Below are 12,183 nucleotides of genomic sequence, written 5' to 3'. Positions count from 1 at the left end.
GCAGAAATTGTGTAAGGGGTTATCAACATGGTGAGTAAGCAGTGTGAACATTACACAGTCATGCATCACCTAACAAGGGTATGTTCTAAGAAGTGCATTGTGAGGCGATGTCATCATTGTGTAAATGTTGTTAAGTGTACAGACACAAACCTAGATGGTATAGCCGTCTACATCTAGGCTATGTAGTGTGGCCTACAGCTTCTAGGCTACAAACCTATACAGCACGTTACTATACTGAATACTGCAGACAATTGTAACACAGCAGTATTTCTGTACCTAAACATAGCAAAAGTACGGTACAAACATGGTATAAAAGATAAAAAATGGTGCAACTACAGAGGGCACTTACCATGAATGGAGCTTGCAGGACTGGAGGGTGCTCTGTCAGTAAGCGAGTGCTGAGTGAATGTGAAGGCCTAGGCCCTAGGACATTACTGTACATTACTGTAGACTTTTATAAACACTGTACACTTAGCTACAATAAATTTATAAAAATACTTTTCCTTCTTCAATAAATTAACTTTAGCTTACTTTAACTTTTCTACTCTATAAAGTTTTAATCTTTAAAAAAAGTTTTGACTTTTTCATAACAGCATAAAACAAACACAACGTACAGTTGTACAAAACTATTTTATTTCCTTATTCTGTAAGCTTTTTTCTATTTTTAAATTTTGAAGTTTTTAAAATTTCCGAACCTTTTTGTTTAAAAAACAAAGACACAAATACACACATTAATCTAGGCCCACACAGGGTGAAGATCATCAGTACCACTGTCTTCTACTTTCACAGGAGGGTCTCCAGAACAACACACATCGAGCTGTCATCTCCTATGATAAAAATGTCTTCTTCTGCAAGACCTCCTGAAGGACCTGCCTGAGGTTGTTTTATGGTTAACTTTTCTTTTTTTAAGTAAACGGAGTGCATTCTAAAATAACAGCAAAAAAAGAAATGATAGTAGGCTGGGCGTGGTGGCTCATGCCTGTAATCCCAGCATTTTGGGATGCTGAGGTGGGAGGATAGCTTGAGTCAGAGTTCAAGACCAATCTGGGCAACATAGTGAGACCCTGTCTCTACAAAAAATTAGATGGTCATGGTGGCTTCTGCCTGTAGTCTCAGCTACTCGGAGGCTGAGGTGGGAGGACTGTTTGAGCACAGTAGGTCAAGGCTGCAGTGAGCCATGATCGCACCCCCACACTTCAGCCTGGGTAACAGAGCGAGATGCTATCTCAAAAAAAAAAAAAGATAATAAATCTGTAAACCAGTAACATAGTCATTTATTATCAAATATTATGTAGTATACATCATTTTAGTACCAGACTTTTCTATTACTTGCAGCAAAGGTTTGTTTACACCAGCATCACCACAAACATGCAAGTTGTATTGTGCTACTGTGTTATTACAGCTACAATGTCACTAGGCTATAGGAATTTGTCAGCTCCATTGTAATCTTATGGGACCACCATCGGGACCACCATCATATATGCGGTTCATGGTTGACTGAAATGTTGTTATGCAGTGCATGACTGGAAGAGCAAAATAAAAGTCATCAGCAAACCTTTGAATCTAGGTTACCTAACAAAACACCCCTTATCTCCCTACCCCTCACCCACACACACACCCTACCATAAATACATATACACATATATGAGAAAACTGTACACACACACACACACACACGAGAAAACCCTCCTTACTTGGGCAAAGTATAGAGGAAATTAAACTGGGCAGCCTGAGTTGAGGGCGCCATATTGTTTTCTTCAAGAGACAGGAAGTCTCCGTATTTAATGAATGCAAGTCATTTAGTCACAGATAAATTTTTTCAGAAGGGCATGAATAATCTATCAGCCTTTTGAGAAACTGGGCAACATATTCTACAAGATCATGCTCTCCTGTCAATTGATTCCTGTTTTGATTTTCTAGGCAACTGAATCCTGAAAAGGTGTGGCCCTTCTCTGAGTCACTAGAAAGTTCAGCATGTCATTATAAATCAATGCATTAGCTTTCCAATATATACATACAACCCTCTTGGCAAGTTTGGTTACTGTGAATCAGCCAATCATTTCTGAATGAGCCAATCATCATCTTCAGACTGTGCAAAACTAAGGACAAAACACTGGACTCTGATGATCCTCCCTTCCCACTCTATTCCATCCTCCTCCCCTGTCAAAGGCTGTAACTCTGTGAGATCCAGTTGAAGACAGCCATCTCGTCTCATTATGGCTAAAATTATACTAAGAATAAGTGGATTTTAGCAGGGAAAAGAAATAGGGGAAGATAACATTTGTTGAGAGAAAGCAGTTGTCGTACACTTCTGCACACAGTAGGTGAAGCAAAAAAAAAAAGTCTCTTCTTATTAATGAGGAGGTCAAATTTCCAGAGTGGTTTGGTAAGTCACAAGGAAATAGGGAGTCAAAAGATATCTACAGACATACCTGGCTGGGCAAGACGTGGGACACTCACACTCAAATTCTGTCTCCCCATTCTCTGAGGATGAATATTTCACATGTTTTTCCCTCTCCTCAAGTCTCCACAATCACTTCCCCACCTCAGTCTGCTGATGACCTCACTTCAACATATTAGAAAATGGAAAGTGTTAAAGATGATTAAAATTTTTTCTACCTAGAAACTTTTAAAGTATTAAAGACTTCTCACCCACACTTACTTGCCACAGAGACCCAACTCATTTGGGCAATTCAAGAGACACACATTGCCTCGAGGGAAGAGGTAACAAAAAACAGCAAGCAAAAAAGTCAATCCCTTGTTTTTGAAACTTATTTTATAGAGAACAATATGGAAAGAAAAGGCTTTGGGTTTGTAGTTTTACAAACTTTTTAAGCTCCATAAATTTTAGCTGGAAGACATAGGGAAATGCGTATGCATGTTTTGGATTTCACAATAAGGACTGGGGGTCGGGGAGCAGGGCATGCAATGTGACTCTCACATGATGAAGGATTATCCTGCCCCCAAAGCCTACAGTGTCCAGTTAAGAAATGCTTCTTTAAAGTCTTGCGGGTCTCAGGGCATTATGCTTTTGCGATAAATACTAGATTTTATCAGAATAGTTGCAACTCTTGGCTACCTTACCCCCAAATTACATAAAAATCTCATAGGATGGCTAGATGGAGAAGAGTGAGAAGGAAGAGAGCTTGGATACCAGTATGCTCCTGAGAAAAGAGCCTGAGGTCTTGTTCCCAAGCTGAGTCATAGGAGCCTGGGGACATGATTCATTTCCCCTCCCCCATCTCCAGATAAGTTGTGGAATCTAAGAGCAGAGACCTGTGTCTCAGTCCAGTACAGTGCCCAGGTGCTGGGTGGGAAGGCCCATAAGAGAGGAGAAGACAGTGTAGAATTGAACACGGCTGCATGAAGTGTCCAGATGGAGGGGCTGGAGGAACCTCATAGAGGGAGTCTTTATAGACCTGTGTTTGGAGGCAACAGCTGGATGCTTTCTGGTGCAGTAACAATAGTACAGATGCTGCACCACTACCGGAAGACCTGGGGCTAGCTTGGATGAAGACGAGGACAAGCAGTCTTGGATGGATAGAGAGGTCCGAGCTGCGGGTGCTTCAACCTTGTTCTGATGGCACTATATCAGGCCCTGTTGGCAGGTTTTCTTTCTTTCTCCTCCCTCCCTCCCTCTCTCCCTGTTTGCTTTCTTTCCTTCCTTCTTCCCTCCCTCCCTGCTTGCTCACCCTTCCTTCCCTCCCTCCCTCTCTCCTTCCCTTTCTTCCTTCTTCCTTTCCTTTTCTTTTTTCCTTCCTTCCTTCCTTCCTTTCTTCCTCTTTTCCTTTTTTGACAGGGTCTCCCTCTGTCATCCAGGCTGCAGTGCGGTGATGCAATCATAGATCATGGCAGCCTCAAACTCCTGGACTCAAGCAATCCTCCCATCTCAGCAGCCTGTGTAGTTGGGACTACAAGTGCCTGCCACTATGCCCTAGTTTAAAAAAAAAAACAAATATGCTGCCCAGGCTGGTCTCTCTGAATGACAAAGGTCACATTTAGCACTCATGTTGAAATAGAGTGTCAAAATAAAATTTAGATTGTTTTCAGAAAAAGTTGTCTTTTTTGCACACGTAGCTTTGGGGAATGAGAAATACAAGTGGCTACAGTATAGACCCATCTTTCCTGTTCTGATGGAGGAAGAGTTTTGCTGAGGAGTAGGGACAAGAACTGTCCCCTCTCTTCAAATTTTCAAGGAGGGAAGGGGGTTCTCCTCCACTGCCTTTAAAGTTTCTGCATTTAATGAATGCAAGTCATTTAGTCACAGATAATTTTTTTCAGAAGGGCATGAATAAACCTTCCAGGAAGGAACAATCCTGGGTAGCAGAGTGAACTACCACTTGCCAAGCCTGATCTAGTTACTACCGCTTCTGAAGGTCCAACCTATCAGCAACAAAAACTAACAGTGAAAGACCAATTGGCTACTTGATGACAAATCGACTATATTGATTCTCTGCTATCCTGGGAAGACTAATAGTTTAGTCTCAAAGGAACAGACAATCTGGGTATGGACTTGCCTTTCCTCCCCAAAGATTCAGCCATACATCATTATCTGGGGGCTTATGAAATGCCTGATCTACAGACTTGGAACTACGTAGCATCTGATTAGGAGATCCACTTCCCAGTGAAGGAGAGGTGAGATCCATTGCTCATATCTCATTTTGCACTACCCAGAAGAAGTCAGCCTGACAGAGTGACAGAATGACCTGCTAAAGACTCAGCTGAGAGGAAATACTCTGCAAAGATGAGGCACTGAACTCCAGGATGCAGTGTATACTGAATCAGAGAGCACCATTTCACAAAAACAGAGAACACATGGGTCTGGGAACCAAGGGTGAAGCAGGACTGGCTCCATTTGTCATCATTCTGATCTCCTGGGGGACTTTGTGTGTCCCATTCCCACAACTCAGGGCTCTGAAGTCTTAGAGGTATTGGCCCTCAAAGGGGGCACACTCGTCCCAACAGATATGATAAGGATCCTATGGAAGTACAAGCTACAGCTACCACGGGAGCACTTTGAATTCCTTGTGTCCAGGCTCCAGCAGGCAAGAATAGTCACCATCTTGGCAGGGGTAATTGATGCTGATCATCAGAGGGAGGTAGAGATTCTGTTCCACAGTGGGGTGAATATGCAAGGGAAGGGTATGTGTTGAACTTGGGTACACCGTGGTACTTTCTTGCCCAGTTTTGACAGTGAATAAACAAGGGCCTGAGAAGGGTATGGTCATCAGGGACTCAAATCCCTCAGAAATGAGGATTTGAGTAATGCCACCAGGTAATTCCCTGAGACCAGCAGAGGTGATAGCTGAGGGCAAGCGAATTTTAAATGGATAGTGGAGAAGAGTGAGTATCATTTACAGCACTTAGATCAAATGCAGCAACAGGGGCTGTAGTTTGTCTCCCTAAACTCCCTCTGGTAAATTTCCCCTCAGAAAGAAAGGCCCAGTGGAATCCTGGAAGGGCTATTCCCTGAATCTGTATAGAAAGGTGGATCTGGACTCTGGCAGCCAAGCAAGTGGACCGCTCTGACCTCCCTTCAAGAAAAAACCTACTGTTCAGCTGCAAGAAGTGCTGTTAACTCACAGCCTGCAGCTGCAGCAACTTTGGGATCTACATAGTGCAGGAGCTGGGGCTGTGCTCCTCTGGGCAGTCCCCAGCCAACTGCTGAGCATGGTAGGGGTACCAGAGTCTGGTCATTTCTGCCCCAAACAAGACTTCGCTAAGAGGCAGTCTCTGCTCTAGAGCTCCATGTTGGTTTGGCTTTATCTTATTTGCACTGTGGTTTGAGTCTTTCTCTCTGTCCACTCCTTCTTGGAATGGACAGGAAGGAAGACTTTTGTAGATATCAGATCAGCACATGGTCTGAAGGTTTTTCCTTGCCAATCCTCCTTTCTTCCCCTTTATCTTTCACAGGCACTCCTCTTCAATAAACATTTTTTAATCACTCCTAACTCTGTTTTAGTGTCTTTCCCAAATGACCCAAACTGACACAAATCGTAAAAGAGTATGAGGTCCAGAACACAACGACCAATCCATCCACTCTCTACCAATACAGGACAAAGCCTTGTTGGTTATTCTTTCTCAATGCATGATGTATCTGTTCTTATGTGCCATATTCATTACCTGGTTTGAACCTTTACCTCAATTTGTCTTCATATTCATTTAAGTAATATTTTAAATCATTATACTTAATATAATTAAGTAATATTTAAAATAATTATAAAATAATACACTGTAGAATTCAAACAGTACAGAACTAAAGTTATCCTTTTATACTTCAGTACTAATTATCAGAGCTATTAATAATATTACTTGTATATCCTTCCAGATTGACATACATGTCCATAGACAAATGAGATTACAGTAAACATTGTTATACAACCTTCTGGGTATTTTTAACTTAAAATTATTTCAGTTGAGCATTCGTAATCCAAAATTCAAAAATTTAAAATACTCCAAAATCCAAAACATTTTGAATGCCGACATGATGCCACAAGTCGAAAATTCCACACCTGACCTCATGTGATGGGTTTCAGTCCAAACATAGGTGCACAATACACAGTTTAATCCAACGCCCCCCCACCCCACAAAAAAGACCCTCCTAGCCCCATTCAGCTGCCATATATTTTCTGTGCATTCCCAGATTCCCCCATGCAAGCCTGCCCATAAAAAGTAATAAAATGGCATGCGTGCCAGCCAGGCGCACTAACAGCAGGTTTCCCATGATGTCCCACATAGGGCCAAGACCTATGTGCATTAATCCCTGTGTTTTCCTGCTTATTCTGCTTATTCTCTGCTCGGTGGTGTAAATAAATTGTACAAAATGTCAAAAAGGCCTGCAGATACCCCTAAGAGTAACAGCGATAAGAAAAAGAGAAAAGTAATAAGAAGAATCATATCATTATGTCAGAAAGTCAAGTTGTTGGAGAAACTGGACAGCAGTGTAAGTGTGAAACATCTTACAGAAGAGCATGGTGTTGGAATGACCACTGTATAGGACTTGAAGAAAGAGAAGAACAAACTACTGAGGTTTTATGTTGAAAGTGATACACTGAAGTTAATAAAAAAGAGAAAAACACTGCATAAAGCTATACATGAAGATCTCGATTGTGTATTGAAAGAATGGATCCACCCCATGGCAGTGAACATATGACAATTAATGGTACGTTGATTATGAAACAACCAAAGATCTATCACAACGAACTGAAAATTGACGGAAACTGAATATTCAACAGACTGGTTGCAGACATTTAAGAAAAGACATAGTGTTGTTTTTAAAGATTTGTAGTGATAAAGCATCTGCTGATTATGAAGCAGCAAATAAATTTATTGATGAGTTTGTCAAGGTCATCACTGATTAAAACCTGATACCAGAACAAGTCTATAGTGCTAATGAAACATCACTGTTTAGGTACTATTGCCCCAGAAAAACATTAATGACAGCTGATGAGAGCTCCTACAGAAATTAAGGATTCCAAGGGTAGAATAACTGTGCTGGGACATGCTAATGCAGCAGGCAAACCTAAGTGTAAACTTGCTGTGATAGGCAAAAGCTTGTGTCCTTGCTGTTTTCAAGGAGTGAAGTTCTCACCAGTCCATTATTACGCTAACAAAAAGACATGGATCACCAGGGACATCTTTTGCAATTTGTTTCACATTTTGTACCAGTAGCTGGCACTCACTGCAAGGAAGCTGGACTGAAGGAAGATTACAAAACTTTGTTATTCCTTGAAAATTGTTCTGTTCTTAGCCAGCTGAAATTCTCATCAATCCTGTTATGGCAGGTACTTTCCCCCAGATGTGACTTCATTAATTCAACCATGTGACTAGGGTAGCCTCAGACCAATTAAGAGTAAATATAAAAACACTTTCTTGAATAGCACGCTAGCAGCAGTGAACAGAGGCCTGGGTGTGGGTTTTCAAAAGGAGTTTAACGTGAAGGATGCCATATATGCTGTTGCCAGTGTTTGGAATACAGTGACTAAAAACACAGTTGGGCACGCCTGGCACAACCTCTGGCCTGTAATTATATTCAGTGATTATGATAAATAATGTGGTGACTTTGAAGGAGTCCACTTTGAAGGAGAGAAATTATGTCTGACCTCCTTACCTACGCAAAAAATATTCCATCAGAGTCCATCAGTATGCTGGAAGAAGTGGATATCAAAGAAGTTTTTAACACAGATAATGAGGCTCCAGTTGTTCATTCATTGACTGATGGTGAAATAGCCAAAATAGTTCTGAATCAAGGTGACTGTAAGAATAGTGACGACTGAGATGACATTTGTTAACACTGCAGAAAATGTACCTATAGACAACATGGAGAAAATGTGCAATGGGCTTACTGAAGGACTACAGCAGTGTGCATTCATAACAGAACAATAAATTGTGTCCATTTATAAAATCAAAGAGAAACTTCTAAGACCAAAACTGTTGATAATGAGACAAATGATTCTGGAGGAAACATTTTAAAAAGCCGTCCAACACAATGTCTAGTCATCCCCTGAGGACTCACTTCCTGGTCCCTTAAAGGCTTCTGATGTTTCTTCTAAACTAAAAAAACAAAATACAGGGTACAGTAGCCTTTTAATCAAAACACAGCATCATAGCTTCATAGGTGGGAACTGAAAGCCTGCTGTTTGTTAGTTGTTGCTGTAGTTTAATAGCTGATACAGTATCCTGATGATGCTACTGCACTGCTTAGTTACCTTGAAAACAATTTTTTTCACTGTATTAATGGTATGTTATATTTTTATTGTTAAGTACTGATGTGTGAATAAGTGTAACAAAGGGATTGCTTACTGGTGGCATATAAATTCAGAGTCAGGAATGAAGTTTATACCAAACAACCACAGATTGTCCACACGGGTGGCTGAGATAGTGACACCTTTTTTTTCTGATGGTTCAATGTGCACAAACTGTTTCATGCACAAAGTTATGACAATTGTATACAGTTCCTTTCAGGCTGTGTGTATAAAGTGTATATGAAACATAAATGCATTTTGTGTTTAGACTTGGGTCCCATCCTCGGGATATCTCATGATGTATATATGAATATTCCAAAATTTGAAAAAAATCCAAAATCTAAAACTCTTCTGGTCCCAAGCACTTTGGATAAGGGATACTCATCCTGTATTTTGGAAATATGAACAACTTTTCATATCAATATATGTAACTCCATCTCACTCCTTTAACAGTGGTTATTATAGTTTAGTTAACAAGTCACGCTACTGAAGAACATTTATCTTCAGAATTTGGCTATGGCCAACAAGGCTGCAGTCAATCTTTTATTTATTTTTCTGGGAACTGATGCTTCAAATCTCTGTCCATTTTTAAATTAAAATATTTATCTTGTTCATGCTGATTGTTTTTACGTTTGTTACAATATTGTTGCTTTATTTTTCTTTCCAACTTTTATTTTAGGTACAAGGGGTACATGTGCAGGTTTATTACATGGGTAAGTTGTGTCATGAGGGTTTGCTATACAGATGATTTCGTCACTCAGGTAATCAATCAGTATAATACTCAATAGGTAGTTTTTCAATCCTCGCACTCCTCCAATTTTTAGGAGTTCTTTAAATGCTAAAGAAATTAGTTCATTTTCTTATATGTGGGTTACAAATTTTTTCTCTACTTTGTTCATTATCTTTTGACATTTGCTAGCGGTGTTTTCTGTATAAAAGTATGAAATTTGTGTGTAGTAAATTTTTTTCAATATTTTCTGTTACAGATTCTAGGTTTGGAGTCTTGCCTAGAAATGCCTTTTCTATGCCAATATTATGAAAAACAAATCACCTATGTATATTTCTAGTACATTCATAGTTCTCATTTTTAAGTACTTAAATCTTTTATTTTCTGGAGTTTATTTCAGCACAAACAATGTAGGTTTTTTTTCTGGACAACTGCAAGTAATTCTAATGCCATGTATTAAAGGATACATCTTTTCCCACTGATTTGAAATATTATACCCTAAATTCCCATAATATTTCTGTTACTACATTACTTACTTATGACATTTCTCAGTCCCTTAGGATCCTTAGTGTTAATAGACCATATATGAACAAACAAATGAGATAAACAACAGAATGGAAATATTCATCTAAGAGTAAGTCAGCAGGAAAGTTCTTCAAGGTCCTAGTTACTTTTACAGAGTGCCATGTCTAAAGTTCAGTAAGTTGGTCTGCATCTCCAGCAAGTGCCAGGCAAACAATTGAAAGGGCAAGGATCTAGGGCAATCTGGGGTTGTGTTGCCCTCTTCCTATAAAATCTTTCCCATTAGAGTTCTTGGATTTTTACGAGAGCATGGTAGTTTTTAATGAGCGCATAACTGAAGGAAGGCTTTGCACTTCAAAGCCTGTTACTGTTACACCCGCTGCATCAGTAAAGTAAGTTCGGGGATCAGTTGGAAAGAGAACTTTGTGTCTTATGGCATCCCTCTGCAGCAAGACAGCCTTTCTGAAGGTGATTGCAGACAGACATGGTCCTGCATCTTTGAAGTATACTCAATAAGAATCAATTCAGGAACTCACAGATACTAGTTATCAGCTTGTGTTTATTCACATCGCAGAGAAGGTTTTAATCAACGTAATACATATTGGTCAATTCTTTGCTTTTAAACTTTACCTTTTGCCTATGAGCAGATCAATATGTATTTTAATCTCCTTCTGTTTTAGAACTGATTTTAAGACTCAACAGCAATGAGGCCCAGATTTCACAATCATTAATTGCTATTACCAACCCCTCTCATTTCCTAAGCATCAGCAGTTTCCTAAAATTCTGCTTTCACTCCTTTACTAAGTTATCCCTACTTGTTCATCACTTGGTTCTGTTGTGCCTTTCAACCAAGTACAGAGTTTATGACCAGCCAATAACGGGAAGAAAAAGAATGCCCTGCAAATTCTCCATTGATTAACCAGTCTATCTGACTTCATCAACAGCTGCAAACAAAACTCAAGTGGTCTGACCACTTCTTGATGGATGGTATCAAGTAATTCCAAAGCTCCAGGTGGGTCTGTCAAAGGGACTCATGTTCATTTTTTCTCTCTTTTAAATAAGTACTGAATTATCTCTGCCTCTCATGGGAAGATCAGAAATAAATAAATAAATAAATACTGAATCATCATCTTTGGGCATTCATTTATTCCACACATAACAGTATAACTTGTTTCTCCCTAAATCGTCAGTATTTTCTAGTATACCAAAAGTTGGAGAGTCAAAGAATCTGCCATTCCTTCACCGCCTAATTTGGGCAAGTCACTTAATCTCTCTAGGTCTTAATTTCCTTGTCTGTAAGATAGTGTAACAATAGGCCATTTTTAGAAGTTATGAGATAATCTGAATAATGTATTCTGCACAAAGCCTAGCTACCAGGACAAACGAGAAACTCAAAACCCAAATGAAGGACTGTCCCTGTTAACAGTGCTGATATTGCTGCTGACTTACAGATTAACGTACAAGGCAGCAACTGAATGGAAGGGAGTAATCTGACTAAAGGATCAGTGTGTTCATACCTCCAAGTGTATCTTTCACCTGAAACTTACGAAGAAAAGGAATTTGTATGATTGGTCCAAAAACCAACCATTTCACTTGGTGTACTGCATTATTATTTCACGTAAGATTATTTCCATCTGCCACATAATTATGGAGCCTCCCTTCCTGTGTGCCTCTTTGTACACAGTGAAATGTTCCTCTGCCCTCTTTATAGGGTTTATTTCCTTCTAAACATAAAATTATAAATGTTCATTGTAGGAAATTTAGAAATTTATAAAAGTATGAAGAAAATAAAAACTATCCATAATTCTACCACTGGTAGATGTGTTTGATGCCTTTTCTCTCATATATGTACCAACACAGATATTTACATTATGTACAAATATAGAAATACATCAAAATTTTCATATAGAAATACTTCAACTTACCAATAGACTTGGTTCTGAAATGTAGATCCATTTGTGCAAAAGTCCATAGTGACTTTAAATTTAGCACAATATCTGTTTTTGTTGAGAAGAATTGACCCGTTTCTGCTCTATTGTGAGACTTAGTTTCTATCTGTGAAAATCTGTGAGTGGAAAATTTATAGAGCAGATTTTGTATACTATCCTTTTCACCAAGTATCAAATCATGAGAACTTTGTAATGTCGATAAATATTCTATAAAACCATGATTCTCAATATTGTCTGATAG

This window comes from Trachypithecus francoisi, unplaced genomic scaffold (genome assembly GCF_009764315.1).
Source record: "Trachypithecus francoisi isolate TF-2019V2 unplaced genomic scaffold, Tfra_2.0 Lachesis_group16, whole genome shotgun sequence".
Lineage (NCBI taxonomy): Eukaryota > Metazoa > Chordata > Mammalia > Primates > Cercopithecidae > Trachypithecus > Trachypithecus francoisi.
This window is presented reverse-complemented; position numbering follows the sequence as displayed.